Source organism: Elephantulus edwardii, unplaced genomic scaffold, assembly GCF_000299155.1.
Source record: "Elephantulus edwardii isolate Elephantulus edwardi_28Jun2011 unplaced genomic scaffold, EleEdw1.0 scaffold00017, whole genome shotgun sequence".
Taxonomy (NCBI): domain Eukaryota; kingdom Metazoa; phylum Chordata; class Mammalia; order Macroscelidea; family Macroscelididae; genus Elephantulus; species Elephantulus edwardii.
In genome coordinates this window covers 18,450,459-18,460,775 of record NW_006399767.1, presented here as the reverse complement: position 1 = coordinate 18,460,775, position 10,317 = coordinate 18,450,459, and the positions used below count along the sequence as shown (strand labels likewise).

The following is a 10,317-nucleotide window of genomic DNA, read 5'->3' as shown; positions in this document are numbered from 1 at the left end:
TCAGCGAAGCAGTGAGATACAAGATCAACATATAAAAATCAGTTGCATTTCTCTACAAGGCTATATAAATCCAAGGCTATTAGGAAGTCAGCTGTCAGATCTTTTCCCCAAGGAGCTGTGGTGGGTTGCAACTATCCAACTTTAGGTTGATAACCCAGAACTTTAAGCATTGTACCACTGGATTCCAGTCAAATGGAGAGACTATTTCCAGGTGAGACAGCTCTTTCAGGAAACAGTGGTGAACCAAGAGTAGAAAATGACATAAAATGTGAGGTAAGAACAGAGACTTTAGAAGAGGTGAATACATCCAAACTTTGACACTATTAATAATCACATAAACACCATTAAAAACTTAAACACATGGGGAGAAAGTGCATGATGACAGTTTTCCTATTTCATTGTAAATAGCTTTCTGTGCCACCCGGATGTATTTTACTCGATTAAGATGTTTTTTGTTCTCTCTCAAACCATTGTGGTTTTACACTTTTAGTCCATCTTTTTGGACTAGGCAAGATGTAGCTCATTAAATAATACATTGTTTATAAAGTAATTGTGATTCTCATGCTTGAAAGATGAAATAAGGATGGAAATAAAGTAGGAAGAGGAGAGGGACAACTTTAGAAGCTGAACTCACAGTCCATGCAGACAGGGCATCAGCCACCCCTGGGCTCATGCCACACACAGTCACGCTGAGATTCTGCACAAGAATAGGTGAGTGAGGCAGAGCCTCACCCTCCAGGAGGTGGTTAATAAAATCAATAAACAAGAAAGAAAATACATTTTCTTAGTACTTATTATAAGCTGGAAGAAAAATGATTCTCGGTTACATGATAATAAAGTTGATATCTAACTGAAAATGCCTCATCCTTCATATGTGTTTTTAAGTTCCAAGAATTAATGCAAAATGCAAGAGAACATGACTAGACTAATAAGAGACTAAGAAATGCTAAGTGTTGTAAGGAAAGATTTATCCCACACAAGGAGCCTGTTTCAGACGGTTTTACTAACTTTCAGAAATCAGTGCTATGAGCTTCATAGAATGTAAAGACAAAGGGAATATTAGTTAGCATTGTTTGAGGCAAATACAGCCTCGTTTTCAGAACTGACAGATACTAATCATGAAAATCAACCAGAGCAATTTAATTTAGAAAATTAAACACAAAAAATCCCAAATAAAACTTGTTGTTACGTGTCATCAAGTCGCCTGCAACTCATAGTGACCTTGTAAACAATAACTCTGAACCCTGCCCTATTTTGAGTCAATTTTATTGTCTCTGATATACCTATCCCCCTCACCCCAAGTTACTGAGTCAATTTCAGCCAGTCTTCCTCACTTCCTCTCCATCCTTCCAAGAACAGCAAACGTCATAAGAAAGTTACTAACTAAACCCAAATCAATATAGTTCTGAGTTTTTATAAGCTAAATGATTCAGCCAAATCAATCATATCTGTATAAAGACAAAAAGAGTAAGCATCGTATTATCTTAAAAGAAATACCTTTTGTATAATTTAAAATCCATTTTTGTGTGCAATTAGTTAAGACTAATTAATTTTTTAAAAATTATTAAATTACTTAAAACCAATGATTTGTATCACTTCAACTTACATTTATTTGTCAAATGTGAGGCGCAGGATACATATTGGAAAAAAATGTTAGAATGGTTTTTTTAAACAAACATAAAAAAACCAAGAACAAAACAAAGACATCTTCTTCGTTTTGTCTTTTTATACAACACTGGAAGAATCTGTAACAACTACGGGAAAAGGAAGATGATAAAAGACATAAATATATGAAGGAAAGGAATAAAAAATATAGCTCCTTACCAGTGACCTAGAAAATCAAAAGAAATCAACCAAAAATTATTAGAGGTAATAAATGAAATCACTAGAATTATGGGGTAGAAGTTGCAGCCTCAAAAATCAATTGTGCCGTTACATACCAGTGTTGGGAAATAAAATGAAAACAAAGAGCTCATTTATGGTAATAAAGAAATTTGAATATCAACATACACCGTAAAAGATTTATTCAAGTAGCATTGTAAATATTTAATGGCAAAAACAAAGACATTAATGACTAGGGAAATAGAAATACCTCATGCCTAGGAATACCAAATGCAGTCAGATAAACAGCACACCTGTAGTTTTCTGGCCCATCTCATCCCAGTCAGTGTACCCCAAACCAAAAGACACTGCCACTGAGTCAATTCTAGCCCACAGCATCCATTCCAGAAGGAAAGACTAGAACTGACCTGTAGGGATTTGAAGGTTACAATAGACTACCTTATATTTCTCCCACGGAAAGCTTGATGGCTTCAAACTACTGACCTTCTGCTTAAGAGCTGAATGCTTTAACCACTACACTGCCATTCCTAAGGTCTTCATAAGAGGAACAGACCAGGGACACCCAGTATTGTGAACATAGTCCTCTGTTTTCCTTACTACTTCTAACTTTTTCAATTTTAACTCCTACTCATTGAAATTCATGTGCAAATTTCTGGCTACTTTTCTGGCTTACCCATTTCAAGATGTTGTCTTCTGATGAAATATCCCTGTGCTCAGATTAGCCACTGTTGTCTGTCTTGTTTTGCCAGCTTCCACTCTTTCCTTTGTAAGTGAATCAGCCTGCAATGAGCCCCACCTCAGAACTTTAGTCCACTTGGATATAATGTAGAAGAATGTTATTTTCATTTAAATTTCTCTAGGGATACTTTAAGGAGCCATCATGGTATAGTTGGGGCCTCTGGTGTCCTAGTGGGTAAGAAGTTGCACTACTGATCCAAAGGTAGGTGGTTCAAATCCAGCAGCTGCTCTGTGGGAGAAAGGGCGGCAATATCCTCCAAAGACAAAGATTCTCACCACTGGACCAATTGGCAGCATCAGGATGGATGGTGAAGAGATTGATATTATTCACAGCTTTCGTTTGCTTGGCTCCACAGTCAAGACTCTCGGCACCAGTAGCCAGGAGATTAAAAGACGTATTGCCATGGGAAAGTCTACTGTTAGGGACCTCTCCAAAGTACCGAAGAACAATGGTGTCTCTCTGAAGACTAAGGTACATCTGATACATGCCATGGTCTTTGCAATCATTTGTTATGCATCAGAGAGTTGGACAACGACTAAGGAGGATAGAAGGAGAATTGATGCCTATGAGCTGTGGTGCTTGAGAAGACTATTGAGGGTACCATGGACTGCTAGGAAAACAAACAGATTCCTCCTGGAGAGGGTTAAACCAGGCGGCTCCCTTCTGAAGGCAAGGATTCTGAGGCTCCATCTAACATACTTTGGACATGTTGTAAGGATGAACCGGTCCTTGGAGAGGGACATTATGCTTGGGAGGGTGGACGGACAGTGCAGGAGGGGAAAGCCCTCTATGAGGTAGATTGATTCAGTGACGGGGGTAATCAGGATGAGTGTATTGGAGACAGTGCAATTGGCACAGGACAGAGCAGAATTTAGGGCTACTGTACGTAGGGTCAGTATGAGTCACAAGCAACTCAACGGCACTTAACAACAACATCTATAAACCTGCTGGAGTAGAGGGTCAGCTATGGGTGGATTCTTACTCAATAGCATTGAGGTGAGGAGATGGTGGTTGTTGTTGTTGCTATGTGCTGTCGAGTCGCCTGCGACTCAGCGACCCTATGTACAACAACCCTAAACTCAGCTCTATCTGTGCAAATCCCACCATCTCTGACACACCTACCCCATTACCCCAGTCATTGAATCAATCCATCTCATCAAGGGTCTTCCTCTCCTGCACTGTCCCTCCACCCTCCCAAGCATGACATCCCTCTCCAAAGATTGGTCCCTCCTTGCAACATGTCCAAAGTATGTCAGATGAAGCTTCAGAATCCTTCTCTCTAAGGAGCAGCCTGGCTTCACTCTCTCCCAGACAAACCTGTTTGTTTTCTTAGCAGTCCATGGTATATTTAATACTCTTCTCCAACACCACAGTTCAAAGGCATCAATTCACCTTCTATCCTCTCTAGCCATTGTCCAGCTCTCTGATGCAGAGCAAATGATTGCAAAGATCATGGCCTGTATCAGATGCACCTCAGTCTCCAGAGAGACACCATTGCTCTTCAGAACTTTGGAAAGGTCCCTAACAACAGACTTTCCCATCGCAATACGTCTTTTAATTTCCTGGCTACTGGTGCCAAGAGTGTTGACTGTGGAGCCAAACAGACTAAAACTGTGAATAATCTCAATCTCTTCACCATCCATCATGATGCTGCCAATTGTTCCAGTGGTAAGAATCTTTGTTTTCTTGATATTGAGCCTCAATCCATACTGAAGACTGCAGTCCCTGACCTCAGGTCCTCCTCAGTTTCAGCAAGCTGGATTGTGTCATCTGCATAATGCAGATTGTTGATGAGTCTTCCTTCAATCCTGATGCCACATTTCTCCTCATAGAGCCCAACTTCCCAGATAATCTGTTCTGCATAAAGATTGAAAAGGTATGTGATAGGCTATGTGTAAATTATAAGGCTGCAAACCTTATTTGACAGTTTACACCCATCAGTTACTCTGAGGGAGAAAGATGAGCAGTCTCATCTCAGAAAGCTTTGGGAATTCATATTATCTGAGAGAGAGAGAGAGAGAGAGAGAGAGAGAGTGTGTGTGTGTGTGTGAAGTCGAGGCACAGACTCACCAGCAGTTGAGGGTCTTTCTCTTTTTTAATGCTATTTTTGGGGCTGGTGGTCCAACATGCTCTTATCCTTTGGAGGCCATGTGAACCATCAGGTTGACCATGCTGTTGCTGTAGACAAATTCATTGTCACACAAGGAAATGAGTTTGACAAAATGGTTGTATAGGGCAATTCCAGCCCCAGTGTCAAAAGTAGAAGAGTGGGTGTCACCATTAAAATCACAGGAGACAAACTGGTATTCAGTGTATCCCAGGATGCCCATTAGGTACCCTTTTGATGCCTGCTTTACTACTTCCTTGATGTCATCATATTTGGCAGCTTTTTCTAGACAGTAGGTCAGACCTACAACTGACTCATGGGGATGGGGACATGGAAAGCCATGCCAGTAAGTTTCCCATTCAGCTCAGGGATGATCTTGTCCATGACCTTAACAGCACCAGTAGATGCAGGGATGATGATCTGGGCAGTTCCATGGTCATCACACCACAGCTTTCCATGGTCTTCTGGGTGATAGTGATGTCATGGACTGTGGTCATGAGTCCCTCTATGATTCTAAAGTTGTCACAGATGACCTTGGCCAGAGGGTTGAAGCAGTTGATGGTACTGAAGGCATTGCTGACAATCTTGAGAGAGTTGTCATACTCGTCAAGCTTCACATCCATCACAAGCATGGGAGCATTGACAGAAGGAGCAGAGATGATTACACAAATCGATACTACCATTTAAGCAAGCCCTAGCTTTCTCCAGGGTTGTGAAGACACAAGTGGACTCCACAATATATCCAGTACCAACATCATCCCACTTGTTGTTGGCAGGATCTCACTCCTGGAAGATAGTTATGGCTTTCCTATTGATGATAAGCTTATCATTCTCAGCCTTGACAGTACTATTGAACTTGCCATGGGTGGAATCATATTGGAACATATAGACCATGGACTCGACGTTAATGAAGCGGTCATTGATGACAACAACATCCATTTTGCCAGAGTTAAAAGCAGCTCCAGTGACCAGACATTTAATGTGGCCAAATCCATTTACTCCAACTTTCACCATCATGTTTCAGGGATGCAGCTGAGGCTGCATTAGAACAGAGGGCTATCTGTCAATTAACAAAGAGCGGAGAGTGACTTGGGATATTTTAGATTGAAATTTGTTCTTGAGATATTTTAGATTGAAACTTTTTAGAGAAAACATAACTAAATTTAGAAGAAAAAAAAAAGTCTTGTTTTTATTGGTTGCCCTGGAATTGGTTCCAACTCATAGCAGCCCCAGGTATGCAGAGTAGAATTTCTCTGCAGAGTTTCAAAGTATGACCTTTTAGAGTCACTTGTCTCCAAGATACTGCTGGGTGGGTTTGAACTTCGAATCTTTGGCTCGTGGCTCAGTGCCTACCTAACCTTTGTACAGAGTCTTGAAACATAAAACATAGTCATGTTTCTGCACTAGTGTGTTAAATAGGTAGTTCTGGTGGTGTAGTCTGTAATGAGTCTCATTGCTAACCCAAAGGCCATGTATCTCTGTCAGTTTTAATCCACAGTGGCTCCTCCAGAGAAATGCAGACAGTCTCCTTCTATTGAGATTTACAGTCTTCGAAACAGGGTGGAAGGTCGCTGTGACTGAGAATCAACTCAATGGCAGTAAGAATGAAAATTATGTGATATATATATATATGAGAAACTATTTTATCTGATTAGTTTTCTACATTACCTTTTGCTTTCTTAAATATTTTAATAGTGATATATAGCCAAGAAAATGTTTCATGGAAGACAAATAATGTTTTCAAGAACCCATAAGAAAAAAAGATAAAATTTGAACTCACATATTTTTTACATCAGAGCCAAGTTCTTAGTTGTTGTTTTCTGTAGACTCCAGGTGGATCAAAGGTAAATATAAAAATTCCACCCATAAAATATACCTAGGGAAAAAATAGAAGAGAACATTTATTTCAGTTTTAGGGGTAAATTTATGAATATTAAAAATGGAGGATATCATCGGTAACAAGATGGATGTGTTTAAATCCATAAAGCCAAGGACGTTTGCACAATGAAAAGCAATAAAACAAATATCAGAAGGGATGCAACAGAAAAGGGAGGCTATATCTGATGAAAAGAATCCGAAAAATTTACTCTCCAAAATACTCAAAGGCTTGATAAAATACATAAGGTCAATCTTCAGATTCTACAGAAGAAGAGATGAAAAGAAAGAGCCTTGTCAAAGGAATTTTGATGATACATCATCTCAGGAAAAAAGGCATTCGCTCACACTATCAATTAAAGTAATGCAAATGAAAACAACTTTAAGGTGTAATTATACACAGTTAATGAGGAAAAGCAAACACACCATTTCAGGGAGGTGAGAATGGGCTATTTTCACGTTAGGTCTCCAACTGTTTCAAGATTTTTTTTAAAACCTAACTCACTTGGGGGTCTTTTACTCAGAGACCTCCTGAGCAGTGTGAAAGCTGCATGATTGATTCTAACAGAGTGTTAACACATAAAGGAATTCAAAAACCAGGAAATACTAGAAGTGCCATCCTTATGACTTACTTGCATGTTGCAATTTCCTGCTTCTCCTCTCACTTAGGTTGGGTTTGCTAACCAATGAACCTATTAGGGTGACGCTCATGCGGTTCTGGCAACTGAGTGTCTTTTCGGTCCTGCAAGGAAGCCAGAGGTGAAGTCCAGGAAAGCAAGAACAAAATAGAAAGTGGGTCCAAAAGCAGATCACCTATATGATGTGTCAAAATCAAAGTACGAAGAAGAAGACCTGGTGCAGGGAAAAACATCAGACTGGAGGTACAGACAGACTGTCTAGGAAGTGTCCTGGAATGCATTCGCTTAGTCGTGTTCTTCCCACAGTCTCTTGCTGCCTGCGCCAGCAAGGTGAGTCATTAGATTCGTCAAACACCTGTGAGCTACCGTCCTTCAGAGTGTTAACATGGCAACTGCCTCACGCATCTCCTTCCAAGCCTTCTGCTAAAGTTTTTTCTTGTGATTCCATTAAAAACATATCAAACTCAAAATTCAAACTCAGTGCTGTGGAGTTGAAATCTACTTAAAACTGACCACTCACTAGTAGGTTTTCAGAGTCTGTAAATTGCACAGGAGGAGATTGTCCATTTTCCTCCTGTGGGGCAGCAGTGGATTCAAACTACTTGCCTTTGAGTTAGTGGTGTAAGGAAAATTTTAGAAAGGTAGTTAGAGTTGATAGGTTGCATCCATTTAAAGGGAGAGAATAGGGCAGACATAGATAGCCATCAATTGCCTACAACTCCATGCCGTTTTTCATATCCATCCTTTTACACACGTAAGACTAACTCCCTTGGACTCTGTTGTGGCTCTGTAACCTCTTGGTTTAGCTAAGCCCAACAACCCTTCTAAGAATTCTCTTATGCTGCCAACTCAAAGGCAAGTAGTTCAAATCCTTGCTGTCAGAAGAACAAACAGGAGAAGGTGCAGTTGAAATGTTCTTCAGAGGATAGGGTGGTGAAGTTTCATCTCACACACTTGGGTATGGTTTTAGGAGCTGTCATTACTTGGAAAGTTAGAGAGTCAGCAAGGGAGGAAAATCCTTAATGAGATGGATTGGCATAGTGACTACAGCAATGGGCTTGAGTATGTCAGATGATGCCAATGGCAGTGGACAGGACATGGTTCAGAGTCATACTCAACTGGATGGGACATATTAACAACAAATTGTATCTCTAACAGGGACTTTGGTATCAGAAAACATTTATACAGAAATCTGGTTCTCTGATGGTAGTAGATGTAAAAGCATAAATGTTTCAATGCCAGCTACTACCATGCAGCCATTTGTAGATTATGGTAGTTATGGGCTGTTGTTTCATGACATCAAGTCAACTCTGACTCATTGTAACCTTATGCACAGTGACTCTGAACCATCCTCACTATCTCTGAGACCTCTGACCCCATTGCCATAGTCACTGTGTCAATCGATCTCATCCAGAGCCTTCTTTCCTATGCTGACCAGCCACCCTCCAAACATGATGTGCTCCTTCAAGGACTGGCCTCTCCTAACATGCCCAAAGTATGTGAGATGGAGTTTCAAAAGCCTTACCTCCAAGGAGGAATGTATTCTCGCTGTCTCCACAACAGACATGTTTGTTCTCTTAATGGTCCATGCTACGTTCAGTACTCTCCTACAACACCACAACTCAAAGGCATTCTTCTGTCATCCTTATTCATTTTCCAGCTGTCAGAAGCATAACAAGCAATTAGATCTTTTTTCTTTTTACTCAAATATATCTGTATTATACCATTTTCTCCTCTCCCATTCTCCTATGATCTAAGATAAGATGTGTTAATTGGAAGCAACTTTACATTTTAGTACTTAAGTCGCAGAATATTAAGCAGTGTGACTTGGGAGAGAAATGAGCATCACTCATAAATAAAGACCATATTTTTACACAAATAAGAAACCTTCTACATTGTTTGCCAACCTTCACTCCTCTTGGGAGATACACATCACTATGCCAATGTCTTTTTACATGTTGCTGTAAAAAGTAGCATAGCACATTTACAAAAATACCTCTAAGGGGGAAGAAGCAGCTGGCAAACAAATACAGAGGGCACATGTTATTTTCATGAAAATACAGTAAAAGAAGGCTGCATCTACTTTCAGAAAAAGGATTGACATTCTCAGTGGTGTGAAAGACAGAGTTCTATCAGATTAGGCACAAGTATGACTTTGCTTTTATCTACATTTGAGAACTCAACTCAGTTGTTGTCAAGTTGAACCTGACTCATAACTGACTCTTCAGCAGATTTTTGAGAGGCTATGAATCACACGAGAGGATTTTGACCATCTTTCTACTGTGAAGCCTCTGATGGACTCAAGCCACCAGAGAGATTCTGGTTTTGGTTTAGCAGCTCAAGTCTCTAAAGACTAATGCTACCCGAGCTCCCTATATTTGGAAACTATTGCTTCTGTTACTATTAAGTGATATGGAGTCAAGTACAATTTATAGGGAGCCTATGAACAAGACTGGTCCTTGGAGAGGGACATCATGTTTGGGAGAATGGAAGGACGGCACAGGAGAGGAAGACCCTCAATGAAATGGATCGATTCTGAGTTTGGAGTGGTGGGAATGAGTGTGCTTGAGATGGTGAGATCGGCACAGGATAGAATGACATTTAGGGCTCTTGTACTCGGGGTCGCTATGAGTTGCAAGCGACTTGATAGTACATAACAACAACAACAACAATGAACAAGAGACCTGAACCTTGTCTTAACCTGTGCCATTCTGCACATAGCTGTGCCCATAGCTGCAGCCACTGTGTCAATACATTTCATGGAAGGTAGTCCTCTCTTGCACTGACTCTCCACCTTTCCAAGCATGACATCCCCTTTTAAGAAATAGCCCCTCCTAACATGCCCAAAGTATGTGAGATGAAGCGTCACCATCCTTACCTCCAAGGAGGGCTGTGGCTACCCTTTCTCCAAAACATTTATTTGTTCTTTTGGTAGTCCATGATATATTAAGTACTCTTCTTTAACACTGCAACTCAAAGGCATTGATCTTCCTTCTGTCATCCTTATTCATTGTCTGGCTCTTGGCTGCATAGCAGGTGATTGAAAAGACCATGGCTTGAAGTAGACACTCCTTGGTTTTTAGGCTGACATCGTTGTCCTTCACTACTTCGGAAAA

At 40.4% G+C, this 10,317-nt stretch overlaps 1 pseudogene; it reads right to left on the bottom strand.

Annotated features, from left to right (window-relative positions):
* Window positions 1–4,713: 4,713 nt before the first annotated feature.
* Window positions 4,714–5,627, bottom strand: LOC102876265 (annotated as a pseudogene).
* Window positions 5,628–10,317: the final 4,690 nt, after the last annotated feature.